The sequence below is a fragment of the Thamnophis elegans genome, chromosome 1 (assembly GCF_009769535.1).
Source record: "Thamnophis elegans isolate rThaEle1 chromosome 1, rThaEle1.pri, whole genome shotgun sequence".
Taxonomy (NCBI): Eukaryota; Metazoa; Chordata; class Lepidosauria; order Squamata; family Colubridae; genus Thamnophis; species Thamnophis elegans.
In genome coordinates this window covers 177,100,461-177,113,642 of record NC_045541.1, presented here as the reverse complement: position 1 = coordinate 177,113,642, position 13,182 = coordinate 177,100,461, and the positions used below count along the sequence as shown (strand labels likewise).

The window sequence follows — 13,182 nt, the reverse complement described above, 5'->3', positions numbered from 1 at the left end:
TGGAAGGGACCCTGGAGGTCTTCTAGTCCAACCCTCTGCTCAAGCAGGAGATCCTCCTGTCATTTCGGACAAATCCCAAAGGTGCTTTTTTCAAAAGGCAACTGGACTTGGTTTTTCCTTGAAGGCGTTTTGCTGCTCATTCAAGAAGCGTCTTCACTCTCTGAAGAACTGAAGAAGCTTCTTGGGTGAAAAGCGAAATGTCTTCAAGGAAAAACCAAGTCCAGTTGCCTTTTGAAAAAGCACCTTTGGGACAATCATGACATCAACATCAACATCAACATCAACATGACCTGGATTTCTGAGAATCTCCATAGACATTCTCTTCTTAAAGACTTCCAGTGTTGGGGCATTCACAACTTCTGGAGACAAATTGTTCCACTGATTAATTGTTCTCACTGTCAGGAGATTTTTCCTCAGTTCTAAGTTGCTTCTCTCCTTGATTAGTTTCCACTCATTGCTTCTTCTTCTACACTCAGGTGCTTTGGAGAATAGTTTGACTCCCTCTTCTTTGTGGCAGCCCCTGAGATATCGGAAGACTTCTATCATGTCTCCCTTAGTCCTTCTTTTCATTAAAGTAGACATACCCAGTTTCTGCAACCGTTCTTCATATGTTTTGGTCTCCAGTCCCCTAATCATCTTTGTTGCTCTTCTCTGCACTCTTTCTAGAGTCTCCACATCTTTTCTACATCGTGATGACCAAAACTGAATGCAGATTAAAAGTATGGCCTTACCAAGGCCTTATATAGTGGTATTAATCCTTCACGTGATCTTGATTCTCTCCCTCTGTTTATGCAGCCTAGAACTGTGTTGGCTTTTTTGGCAGCTGCTGCACAGGGCTGGCTCCTATTTAAATGGTTGTCCCCTAGGACTCCAAGATCCCTCTCAAGGTTACTACTATTGAGCAAAGTACCACCTATTCTGTATCTGTGCATTTCGTTTTTTCTCACCTAAGTGTAAAACCTGACTTTTCTCACCACTGAATTTCATTTTGTTAGAAGCTAAACCGCCTAACCCAAACCATCAGACCTCTTATTATCTTTATTGCTCTTTTCTGCACTCTTTCTGGAGTCTCAGCAACGGGCCTCTTGCCTTCTGCAGATCTCGGATGGACTCGGGTGGACACACAGTTCCCAAGTTCCTTTCCCAGCACCCAGATAAAGGTATCTGCTGAAGGTGATGAGGGGCAGGTGGGGGTAGCCCCTTCTCCAAAATGTGGTGCAGGGGCTACTTCCAGTCCTCTAGCCTTTCCTGTTGGGTGGGTGAGACCCTACAGCAGTGGTGGGTTTCAAAAATCGTTCGAACCTACTCTGTGGGTGTGGCCTCCTTTGTGGGAGTGGCTTGCCGCCCATGTGACCGGATGGGAGTGGCTTGCCGCCCATGTTGACGTGATGTGCCAGTGCCTCGAGGCTGTTAGGGACTGAATGGGGGTTAACAAGCTTGTACTCAATCCGGATAAGACCGAGTGGCTGGTGTGTTTCCCTCCTACTAATTGGCCAAGTTTTCCATCTCTCAGGCTGGGGGGGTCAAACAGTACGCCGCTCAGACAGGGTTCGCAATTTGGGAGTCCTCCTGGACCCACAGCTGACTTTTGAACACCACTTGTCGGCTGTGACCAGGGGGGCATTTGCCCAGGTTCGCCTGGTGCACCAGTTGCGTCCCTACCTGAACCGGGAGGCCCTCACAACAGTCACTCGTGCCCTTGTGACCTCTAGACTGGACTACTGCAACGTGCTCTACATGGGGCAGCCCTTGAAGAGCATTCGGAGACTTCAGCTTGTCCAGAATGCAGCCGCGCGAGCGATCGTGGGTGCACCTCGGTTCACCCACGTAACACCTATCCTCCGCGAGCTGCACTGGCTGCCTATTGGTCTCCGGATACGCTTCAAGGCGCTAGTCGTCACTTATAAAGCCCTTCATGGTATTGGACCTGGGTACTTGAGAGACCGCCTGCTGCCAATCACCTCCACTAGACCGATTAGATCCCACAGATTAGGCCTCCTCCGAATTCCATCAGCCGGCCAGTGTCGACTGGCGACTACCCGGAGGAGAGCCTTCTCTGTGGCTGCTCCGACCCTCTGGAACGAACTCCCTGTGGAGATTCGAACCCTCACCACCCTCCAGGCCTTCCGCAAAGCCCTCAAAACCTGGCTGTTCCGACAGGCCTGGGGCTAAAGAGCTGTTGCCCCCGTCTCGAATGGTATGACTGTTGTGTGTTTTTAAATTATGTATTGTTATGTTTCGTCTTTTATTTTTTGTCTGTACCCCCCTTCCCTGATTTGAATTGTGAGCCGCCCTGAGTCCCCTTCGGGGGAAAAGGGCAGCATATAAATATAATAAAATTAATCAATCAAATCAATCAATCAAATGTGACGGGATATGAAGATGCCGACGACCCTTGTCAGAACCACCTTAAATTACCTCACACACAGCCCTGGCATGCATAAGAATATGATGTAAACTTGTTTTTTTAAAAGGCATCTTTGGTTTGCGTTAAAACAACTTCAACACACGCAATGTTCTGATTGCACCACAAACACAGCAGTCATCCTTACCTTTCACAGAGGCACTGAGTTTTATAAATAGGAGCATGATAGTGTAGAATAATCATATCCAAGGACCAGTGGGGGGTTTCAAAAAATTTCGAAACCTCTTCTGTAGGTGTGGCCTGCTTTCCGGGTCCACTGGTGGAGCCTCTTCTAACCGGTTCGGTAGATTTGACGAACTGGTTCTACCGAATAGGTGCGAACTGGTAGGAACCTACCTCTGCCCTACAGGGTACCGTTTTGGCACTTTGGGGGTTGTTAAGAAGGCAAGAACTGAAACAGGGTCCAATTAATGCTTCAGCATTCTCTAGGTTGCCCTGTTTTAACGACGTAGTTCAACACCCCCCTTCCCCTGAGCTAGCTACTGGATGATATACCTGATTACGGATAGCTACTGCTGCCCCCCCAAAAGAAATTAGGGGTACCTGAGATTCTAGAAAGAGTGAGCCTGTGCGCACACCAGAAGATGGTACTCAGCCAGTTTCTGACAGGTTCTGGAGAACCAGTAGCGGAAATTTTGGGAGTGGGGATTTTGCAGTATCCTTCCCCTGCCACGCCGACAAAGCCACGCCCCCACAGAACCGGCAGTAAAACCTTTTGAATCCCACCACTGGCGCACGGCCTTCCGCGCATGCACTTTTGGCGTAGCAAGCCCCCTAGGAGCACTTTGCAAGCCTCCCAAACCCTCTGCACGTCCATTTTTGCAAAGGGGGGGGGGGGACGGAGTTTCAGTAGGGAAAAATGCTGTATTCAGTGTATAATGCAGTGTATAGGACGCACCCAGGTTTTCACCCTCTTTTTGGGGAGGGGGGGGAAAGGTGTGTCTTATACTCCGAAAAATATGGTAATCAAGGAGAGAAGCAACTTAGAACTGAGGGGTGGGGTGGGGGCACCCGTGACAGGTAGAATACCACCTCTGATTTTAGCCATTGCCTATCCACTGGAGGATGAAGGCTTCTTCCAAATTATCCAACCTACATGTAGGGTCCTGAGCTTTCTAAGTATATATGTACATATACAGTACATACTCAGGCCCATATATAGATTGGAAACATGCAGCAGAGGCCATTGTCTGGCAGTGGATAAATGGACAGTGGCTAAAATGATACACACACACACACACACACACACACACACACGCGAATGAAATCAAATCTCCTTATTGGCAAGAAGCCCTTCAATCCATTGTATCTGAAGCCATATTTTTCTGTCAGAAGGGTGTTGTTTGTGAGTTTTTACCCAATTTCTCAAATCTGGCTTTTGTTTTCGAGTGACTCTCACTTCTCCTTCGGCATTGGTTTCGGATCTATATTTGTTCTTTATAATATCGATTAACGAAACCCCTTGTTTGTCCACAGAGTAGAAGAATGAATTTGAACCACAAACCTTCCTTCAATTCACACGCAGTGAGAGAGAGCCAGTTTTGGCGCAGTGGTTAGACAGGGAGTTCTACTCACAACTTAGGCTTGAAAGCTGGCTGCGTGGCTTTGGGCCAATCACCAGGAGACGGTGAGTTCTAGTCTCACCTTAGGCATGAAAGCCAGCTAGGTGCCTTTGGGCCAATCACTAGGAGACTGGGATTTCTACTCCCGCCTTAGGCAAGAAAGCCGGCTGGGTGACTTTGGGCCAATCACCAGGAGACGGTGAGTTCTAGTCTCACCTTAGGCATGAAAGCCAGCTAGGTGCCTTTGGGCCAATCACTAGGAGACTGGGAGTTCTACCCCCGCCTTAGGCATGAAAGCCGGTTGCGTGACTTTGGGCCAATCGCCAGGAGACTGGGAGTTCTAGTCATGAAAGCCAGCTAGGTGCCTTTGGGCCAATCACTAGGAGACTGGGATTTCTACTCCCGCCTTAGGCATGAAAGCCGGCTGGGTGACTTTGGGCCAATCACCAGGAGACAGTGAGTTCTAGTCTCACCTTAGGCATGAAAGCCAGCTAGGTGCCTTTGGGCCAATCACTAGGAGACTGGGAGTCCTACTCCCGCCTTAGGCATGAAAGTCGGCTTGGTGCCTTTGGGCCAATCACCAGGAGACTGGGAGTTCTACTCCCGCCTCAGGCATGAAAGTTGGCTGGGTGACTTTGGCCCAATCACCAGGAGACTGGGAGTTCTACTCCCGCCTTAAGCATGCAAACTAATTGGGTGACTTTGGACCAATCACCAGGAGACGGTGAGTTCTAGTCTCACCTTAGGCATGAAAGCCGGCTGGGTGACTTTGGGCCAATCACCAGGAGACGGTGAGTTCTAGTCTCACCTTAGGCATGCAAGCCAGCTAGGTGCCTTTGGGCCAATCACTAGGAGACTGGGAGTTCTACTCCCACGTTAGGCATGAAAGCCGGCTTGGTGCCTTTGAGCCAATCACCAGGAGACTGGGAGTTCTACTCCCGCCTTAAGCATGCAAACTAATTGGGTGACTTTGGACCAATCACCAGAAGAGGTAAGTTCCAGTCAGCCTGACTAGTTGGCTCAGTGGCTAAGACACTGAGCTTGTTGATCAGAAAGGTCAGCAGTTCGGCGGTTTGAATCCCTAGTACAGGTCTCCTGCGTGAGCAGGGGGTTGGACTAGATGACCCCCAGGGCCCCTTCCAACACTGTTACTCAAATAGTCCTGCCTTAAATACGCACCCAGCTGGGTGACTTTTGACCAATCTCTGCCTCTCAGTCCAACCCACCTCATAGGGTTTGTTGTTGCAGGGATAATAGGAGGAGGAAAGAATATTAAGCATTGCTATTTGAGTTATTTATAAAAATAAAAGAGGTGGAATAAAAAAAAATATTCTATGCATTTGGCCACCCTTCCTTATGTATGCAAGCTCTCCAAATATGGTGACACCCCATTTGCTTGCTTTGCACCCTTGCAAAGAGTTGCCAAACACACTTTGAGAATCCCCAAGAGCCTCACACCCACACTCCCAATCACACCCTCCTAGGTATCAAGATGAATACTCTCCACACTTAGCATATTTACACAGTCACCGTTCTGTCATTTATTAGAAATGACAGGCCTTTCATTTCAGAAAGCTGTGCTTTAGACTTCAGGTTTCATTGCTCGTCACGTTTCCTATGTGTAAAGCTAAGGGATAAATATTAACAATTGCAATTTTTATCCCTGTAAATATGAGCCAGCCGTGCGCTGCAGCTGCCAAAGGAGCCAAGACAGTTCTAGGCTGCATTAACAGAGACCCAAGAAGTGTTAACATTGCTTGCTTGCTTGCTTGCTTGCTTGATTGATTGATTAGACTTATATACCGCTTCATAGGGCTTTCAGCCCTCTCTAAGCGGTTTACAAATTTTTTAGCAAATTGAGTCAGCAACTCCCCCCCCCCCCCAGTCCGGGTCCTCATTTCACCCACCTCGGAAGGATGGAAGGCTGAGTCGACCTTGAGCTGGTGAGATCTGAGCCGCTGAACTGCAGATCACAGTCAGCTAAAGTGGCCTGCGGTACTGCACCCTAACCACTGCGCCACCTCGGCTCGTATAATGCCTCATAAGATCGAACTTGGAATACGGCATCCAGTTTTGGTCCCTACGATACAAAAAAGATGTGGAGACTCTGGAAAGAGTGCAGAGAAGAGCAACAAAGATGATTAGCGGACTGGAGACTAAAACATATGAAGAACGGTTGCAGGAACTGGGTATGTCTGGTTTAATTAAGAGCCTAGGTGGCACAGTGGTTAGAGTGCAGTACTGCAGGCCACTTCAGCTGACTGCTATCTGCAGTTCGGCGGTTCAAATCTCACCGGCTCAAGGTTGACTCAGCCTTCCATCCTTCCGAGGTGGGTAAAATGAGGACCCGGATTGTTGTTGGGGGCGATATGCTGACTCTGTAAACCGCTTAGAGAGGGCTGAAAGCCCTATGAAGCGGTATATAAGTCTAACTGCTATTGCTAACTGCTATTGCTATTAATGAAGAGAAGGACCAGGGGAGACATGATAGCAGTCTTCCAATATCTCAGGGGTTGCCACAAAAAAGAGGGAGTCAAACTATTCTCCAAGGCACCAGAAGGCAGGACAAGAAGCAATGGGTGGAAACTAATCAAGGAGAGAAGCAACCTAGAACTGAGGAGAAAGGTCCTTACAGTTAGAACAATTAAATCAGTGGAACCGCTTGGCTCCAGAAGTTGTGAATGCCCCAACACTGGAAGTCTTTAAGAAGAGATTGGAAAGCCACTTGTCTGGGAATGGCATAGGCCGGGTCTCCTGCTTGAGCAGTGGGTTGGACTAGAAGACCTCCAAGGTCCCCTTCCAACTCGACTCCCTACCATATCGCTCCCTCTTCTCATTTGTAGAATAGGAAGACAAGGAAATATACCTTCCCTTTGAAAAGGCTGCTCAGTGTAAAGGCGGGAAACTTTCAATAGACACACTGACATTAACAACACCTGCAGACTATGCAAAAAAAAACGACAATCAACCAGTCAAACCGAGAACAAAAAGACTCCAGCAAATCTCTCCACCGGCAATCAGCCCCCAGATCAGCATAAATCCAAGGTTAACAGCAGACAAAGGGTGGGGTTTTTGCAGGCATTACTGCCAGTTCGGGGCATGCGTGAACCGGGTTCCACCACAAAACCGCGGTCGACTAAAGCGCGCTCGACGAAACCGCGTACCTGACATCATCACAGCGCGACGAAAAAAGCACGCTGTGAGCGCTAAAGTTAAAATTAACCCCTAAACCTAAACCTAACCCCCCTGAAACCTAACCCTAAACCTAACCCTAAACCTAACCCTAACCCTAACCCTTAACCTAACCCTAACCCTAACCCTTAACCTAACCCTAACCCTAACCCTTAACCTAACCCTTAACCTAACCCTAAACCTAACCCTAAACCTAACCCTAACCCTAACCCTAACCCTTAACCTAACCCTAAACCTAACCCTAAACCTAACCCTTAACCTACCCTAAACCTAACGCTAACCCTTAACCTAACCCTAAACCTAACCCTTAACCTACCCTTAACCTAACGCTAAACCTAACGCTAACCCTTAACCTAACCCTAAACCTAACCCTAACGCTTAACCTAACCCTAAACCTAACCCTAACCCTTAACCTAACCCTAACCCTAACCCTAACCCTTAACCTAACCCTTAACCTAACCCTAACCCTAACCCTAACCCTAACCCTTAACCTAACCCTTAACCTAACCCTAACCCTAACCCTAAACCTAACCCTAAACCTAAACCTAACCCTAACCCTAACCCTTAACCTAACCCTTAACCTAACCCTAACCCTAACCCTAACCCTTAACCTAACCCTAACCCTAACCCTAACCCTTAACCTAACCCTTAACCTAACCCTTAACCTAACCCTTAACCTAACCCTAAACCTAACCCTAAACCTAACCCTAAACCTAAACCTAACCCTAACCCTAACCCTTAACCTAACCCTAAACCTAACCCTAACCCTAACCCTAACCCTAACCCTAACCCTAACCCTAACCCTAACCCTAACCCTAACCCTAACCCTAACCCTAACCCTTAACCTACCCTAAACCTAACGCTAACCCTTAACCTAACCCTAAACCTAACCCTTAACCTACCCTTAACCTAACGCTAAACCTAACGCTAACCCTTAACCTAACCCTAAACCTAACCCTAACGCTTAACCTAACCCTAAACCTAACCCTAACCCTTAACCTAACCCTAACCCTAACCCTAACCCTTAACCTAACCCTTAACCTAACCCTAACCCTAACCCTAACCCTAACCCTTAACCTAACCCTTAACCTAACCCTAACCCTAACCCTAAACCTAACCCTAAACCTAAACCTAACCCTAACCCTAACCCTTAACCTAACCCTTAACCTAACCCTAACCCTAACCCTAACCCTTAACCTAACCCTAACCCTAACCCTAACCCTTAACCTAACCCTTAACCTAACCCTTAACCTAACCCTTAACCTAACCCTTAACCTAACCCTAAACCTAACCCTAAACCTAACCCTAAACCTAAACCTAACCCTAACCCTAACCCTTAACCTAACCCTAAACCTAACCCTAAACCTAACCCTAACCCTTAACCTAACCCTAACCCTAACCCTAACCCTTAACCTAACCCTTAACCTAACCCTAACCCTAACCCTAACCCTAACCCTTAACCTAACCCTTAACCTAACCCTAAACCTAACCCTAAACCTAACCCTAAACCTAAACCTAACCCTTAACCTAACCCTAAACCTAACCCTAAACCTAACCCTAAACCTAACCCTTACCTTAACGTGAATCGGCTTGCTTTCAAAGCGCTTTTTAAAGCGCCCTTTTTTCTCCGCGGTCGCTGTTGTCGCCCTGCTGATGACGTCAGCGACGCGCTTTAATCAGGCGCGCTTTAGTGGACCGCGGTTTTGTCGTGCCATGCGTGAACCGCACGCACGTGCCCGACACATACTCCGTGCCAGTTGCCCCTTAAATAGGAACATTTAAAAAAATGAAAAAATAACATGCCATGTCAACTGTAGAACTGGTTTGGAGGCCCGGCAGGCCTGGGTCGCTGCTGGTTCCAGCGTCCCAGGCTGGCAAACCACTACTGGTTTGGTCGAACCGGTAGGAACCCACCTCTACATCAGACCAAGAATCAAGTAAACAATACCCCAATCAAGAAACAGCCAAAGCGTCAATAATAAATAGCCCATCTATAAGACTAACTCCACCCACCCAGACAGGCCAGAATATAAAGGTAACAGCAGATTGATGATGATGTTACGTAGTTGGTTAATGAAATGTCTATAAGAAAACAAGAAAGTTTAGAGAGCACCAAACACTCCACAGTCATCGTCCTCCTCCTGCTCCTCTTCCTCCTCCTCCTCTCCTCCACAAACCCAATTCCCTTCTAGCACTGATGATGTTCCCTTGTTGGGTCTTGAAACATCTGCAAGAAAACAACGAAGCTCAGGGAACACCAAAGATCCCACAGTCCTCCTCCTCCTCCTCTCCCTTCCATTCTACGAGCCCCACTCTCTTCTAGCACTGATGATGTTACCTAGTTGGGTCATGAAAGGTCTGCAAGAAAACAATCAAGCTCAGAGAGCACTAAGGATCACACATTCTGTTTCTTTCCTCCTCCTCCTCCTCCTCCTCCTCCTCCTCCTCCTCCTCCTCCTCCTCCTCCTCCTCCTCTCCACAAACCCCACTCCCTCTAGCACTGATGTTGTTACTTAGTTTGGATCATGAAACGTCTCCAAGAAAACAACTAAGCTCAAAAGAGCACCAAACACCCCACAATCCTCCTCCTCCTCTCCACAAACCCCACTCCCTTCTAACACTGATGATGTTACCTAGTTGGTTAATAAAATGTCTGTAAGAAAACAAGCAAGCTCAGAGAGCACCAAGGATCACACATTCCCTTTCTCTCCTCCTCCTCCTCCTCCTCCTCCTCCTCCTCCTCCTCCTCCTCCTCCTCCTCCTCCTCCTCCTCCTCCTCCTCCTCCTCTTCACAAACCCCACTCCCTCTAGCACTGATGATGTTACCTAGTTTGGATCATGAAACGTCTCCAAGAAAACAACCAAGCTCAGAGAGCACCAAGAACCCCTCATTTCAACCCTGAGCTACAAATATTCCCCTTTATTAAATGTAAAGGTGAGGAAGGGGGGTTTGGCTGGTAGAGTAACTATGTATTATTTGTTCTCCTTTTTATTTTATTTTTTTGAAATGCCACGATCCCTTAATCAAACTGAACTTCTGTTGTAGATGTCACCCTTCAGTTCTACACCACAATAATCAGCAGAAACCATAATTTCCTGGAAGGGACACAGGGCAGGTTGACCACAACATTTGTGATAAAGGCTTGCGATTATCTCAAGACGGGAAGAAGAAAACGGTAGCAAACAATCAGCCCCCCAATGAAAAATAGCATGAAGTCAACTGGGGGAATTTGACCAGACAGCAACCGGAAGCAAAGACGAAAGAGAACATTTGGGGATTTTTTGAGTGGGGTGGGGGTTTAAAGCAAAGGGATCTCCATTGTTGGAAGAAATATCCTTCTGGTTCAGTTCCAAGTGGGGAGAAAGACACTTGAAACACGGAGTCTGATTGGAAAGATGGTTTATTGGTGGACAGAACCACATGGGTTTGAAGCCGTGGGAAGCTGAACCCATGGAGTGGAGAGTGAGGGTTAATGTCAGGGTTCCAAATAGCATCCAAAATTAAATCAGACTCCGAGGCAAAATATTGCTCAAAGTTCCAATTTATTAAGAGAGCAGTGACGTGCGGTGAGGTTTATGGCTGGTGAGGCAAGCGGGCAAAAGCCGCCCAGCTGCCCCGGCGCTAGAGGCAAAAGCTGCCCTGCCGCTATGTCCGACATAGAGGCGTCCCACCTCTATGGCGGACACAGCACCGGGGCATCCAAAAGCCCTGCCGCTATGTCCGACATAAAAATGCCAGCCCACATGCCAGCAGAGGCGAGTAAAACAAACACATACACACAAATTACTTACAAATTACATTAATTTTGAATTTCTCCCCCTCCACGTGCCTCATCTACATACGGAATTTTTCGGCTTTTAACCCTTGCTGAACTCTGTTTGAGTGATCATAAAGACAGACTAAATGAGGCACGTGGTTCTCTCGCCTCCTCCAGCAGAGGGCACTTTTTAAGTGAGCCGAGGTGGCGCAGTGGTTAGGGTGCAGTACTGCAGGCCACTTCAGCTGACTGTTATCTGCAGTTCAGCGGTTCTAATCTCACTGGCTCAAGGTTGACTCAGCCTTCCATCCTTCTGAGGTGGGTGAAATGAACCGCTGAACTACAGGTACACCCAGTATCGCTTGCGCGGCTGCATTCTGGACCAACTGCAGTATTCGAACACTCTACATGTCCATGTAGAGTGCGTAACAGTCTATAAGTGTGACATGAGTCACTTTTTTCACTGCCGTTACAAGTTTGAATGGTCACTAAATGAACTTTAGAGCCAAGGTGGCGCAGTGGTTAAATGCAGCACTGCAGGCTACTGCTAGATCAGCAGGTCAGCGGTTCAAATCTCACCGGCTCAGGGTTGACTCAGCCTTCCATCCTTCCGAGGTGGGTAAAATGAGGACCCAGATTGTTGGGGGCAATATGCTGACTCTCTGTAAACCGCTTAGAGAGGCCTGAAAGGCCTATGAAGCGGTATATAAGTCTACTGCTATTGCTACAGAAAAAACTTTGGTTAAATCGAGGACTATCTGTAAATAATAAAAAAATTTAAAAATGAAACCAGTGGTCAGAGTTATGGGCAAACAAGGACTCAAGGAGTCAGCCGAAACTCAAGATCTCACACAGACTACTAAAAGAAGAGAAGGTCCAAGATATGGGACACAAGTTGAGGACTGCCTGTATAGTAGAATAACAAGAGTGGGAAGGGACCTTGGAGGTCTTCTAGTCCAACCCCCTGCTCAGGCAGGAAACCCTATTACCAGGGGTGTCAAACTTGTATTGTCACGTTGTCGTCACGTGACCTATTGTGACTTCCCACCACCACCCTTCACTAAACTGGAGGTGGAGGCGGCCAGTGTGTTAGGTATCCGGCCCGCAAGCCACAAGTTTGACACCCCAATATCATTTCAGATAAATGACTGTGTAGTCTCTTTTTTAAAACCTCCAGTGTTGAAACACCCACGATTTCTTGAGGCAAGTAATTCCACTGGTTAATGGTTCTGACTGTCTCCTTAGTTCTAAGTTGCTTCTTTCCTTGATTTGTTTCCATCCATTGCTTCTTGTCCTGCCTTCGGGTGCTCTGGAGAATAGCTTGACTCCCTTTTCTTTGTGACTCCTGCTATCATGTCACCCCGAGTCCTCTTTTTCATTGAACTAGACATACCCATTTCCTGCAACTGTTCTTTATATGCCAGGCTGTAGAAAAGATGTGGAGACTCTAGAAAGAGTGCAGAGAAGAGCAACAAAGAGGATTAGGGGACTGGAGACTAAAACATATGAAGAACGGTTGCAGGAACTGTGTTAGGAATATAATTTAATGGTTGGGTTGGCAATATATAAATCATATAGCAATGCTGTACTTGTTTCTTTAAATCATACTGTAAAATGTGATTGGTTGCTGTTTCCTCAATCGGCCATAAGAGGGAGCCAGAATGACTGTTAGCCCTCTGTTCGTTAGATGCTGGGCTGATCTGATCTGAGTGTTTTGGAAGCTGGCTGTTAGAAAGTGCCGTGAGCTATTGTAAGTTTTGCAACTGCTAGCAAACTTTGAGTACCAGACTGTTTGTATGATTATGGACTATGTTATTTGGATTGTCCCTTAACTGAAAGACATTGATGACTGACTGTCTTATCCGTGTATGACTTGGAGTGTTTGATGGACTCTGATACCTCTATTTCCACGAAAGTAAAAGCCTATTTAAACTGCAGTGTCTCTGTATGTTGGTGTTCTGTGTTGTCCACACAACTCTCACAATGCTTCTCTGAACGCACTCACTCTCCCAACAGCAGCTTACTTAACACTGGTTATGGTCCCAGAGTGTACCAGACGTAGCTAAAGGAGAGTTGGTGTTGACACGTAATACTGTATACAGACAGCTGTTTATTGTATCAACAAGCCTATCGATGATAACCCGGTTGGATGGAACAAACTATCAACAAGCCTATCGATGATAACCTGGTTGGATGGAACAAACTATGCTTCCTAGTCTATGAAATGCAGTCTACTCCTGCGTAG

At 47.2% G+C, this 13,182-nt stretch overlaps 1 long non-coding RNA gene across 2 annotated transcripts in view; it reads left to right on the top strand.

The window, feature by feature from the left end:
• LOC116515360 overlaps positions 1-13,182 on the top strand; it is a 38,021-nt gene that overhangs the window by 16,198 nt on the left and 8,641 nt on the right. Inside the window, exon 3 of one of the 2 annotated variants that reach the window (XR_004256243.1) lies at positions 10,226-10,572. The exons of the other annotated variant lie outside the window; for it this stretch is intronic. This is a non-coding gene — a long non-coding RNA (uncharacterized LOC116515360). Of the gene's footprint in view, positions 1-10,225; positions 10,573-13,182 lie in introns of those variants that run through there. 2 annotated transcript variants of the gene reach the window in all.